The 1,100-nt window shown below is 31.3% G+C and overlaps 1 non-coding gene across 1 annotated transcript; it reads right to left on the bottom strand.

Annotated features, from left to right (window-relative positions):
• Positions 1–759: 759 nt before the first annotated feature.
• Positions 760–871, bottom strand: LOC145714751 (U6 spliceosomal RNA). Its single transcript, XR_014136964.1, has one exon. It is a non-coding gene; the product is annotated as a U6 spliceosomal RNA (small nuclear RNA).
• Between the last annotated feature and the right edge of the window lie 229 nt (positions 872–1,100).

The raw sequence follows: 1,100 nt of genomic DNA on the forward strand, positions 1-1,100 counted from the left end.
AAATATGAAAACCATTCTGTAAATAAATTCTATAATTTTAACATATTGAGATCATTTGTTTTTCTGAGAAAAGGCCTGAGAAAAATGTGATCAAATAGCAGCTACCTTATATTTACTTTAGTCATCAATATTTCTTTTAAAGAAATGGAAGAGATGTAAATTCCTTTCTGAGATACACATTTTTGCTATTCTCCATTTACAGTTAAAAACTTCTGCTGTATTTATAGTTTCACCAAGTGTGTTTTAACAATCTGGATAATGCAACAACACATGTTGTTCCAAGTACTATCTTTATCACTAAGAGGTGCTTTTATATCTTTGAATATGAGAAATTCAAGGTAAATCAAAACCCATGGTACATACTTCAAGACCTCCTTCAACCCAGACATAGCTGTATATTTTTTTCCATTATATTCATGGTAGATACAATATCAGAAGCACTTAACAGAAGAAACCGACCACAAAAGCCATGCTCTTGTCATACACATCTGTAACTTCAATAATGTATGACTCTTGTTAACATACAGGGAACTATGAGTGTGAAATATCCCCACCAGAAATTATAGCCTTAAAGGAGAAAATTGTGCTTCTTGGTTCCTAGACTAAATAGAGAACAAGAAATCAAGAGTAAACACAAAGGTCTCTTCCTATTTAAACAGTATAATGCCTTTATTAAATATGTACTTAATCCAGGACCAATAGCATCCACTTCCCAAATTTCATAAAATATTAAAAGTATATTTTTATTATATTTCATTTTTTAATGTGGAACGTTTCATGAATTTTCATGTCATCCTTGCACAGGGGCCATGCTAATCTCTAACCATGCTAATCATTCCAATTGTAGTATATGTGCTGCCGAAGTGAGTACAAAAGTACACTTTTAAAAATCAAATTTTACTAACACAAGAAGCATTTTAACATATTTTTAAAGGAATTTTTAAATAAAGGCTATCACATTGCACATTGCTCAAGCTTTTTTTCCCCCTTCTCCATGTACATCTTCCTCAAGAAGCTTGTGAGCTTTTAGAAACTTTAGAGATCAAAGAGCTTTAATTTTGTCAATTCCACATTTTTAGTTTAACAAGTACATCCCCATT

The sequence above is a fragment of the Panthera onca genome, chromosome X, assembly GCF_046562875.1.
Source record: "Panthera onca isolate mPanOnc1 chromosome X, mPanOnc1 haplotype 2, whole genome shotgun sequence".
Taxonomy (NCBI): Eukaryota; Metazoa; Chordata; class Mammalia; order Carnivora; family Felidae; genus Panthera; species Panthera onca.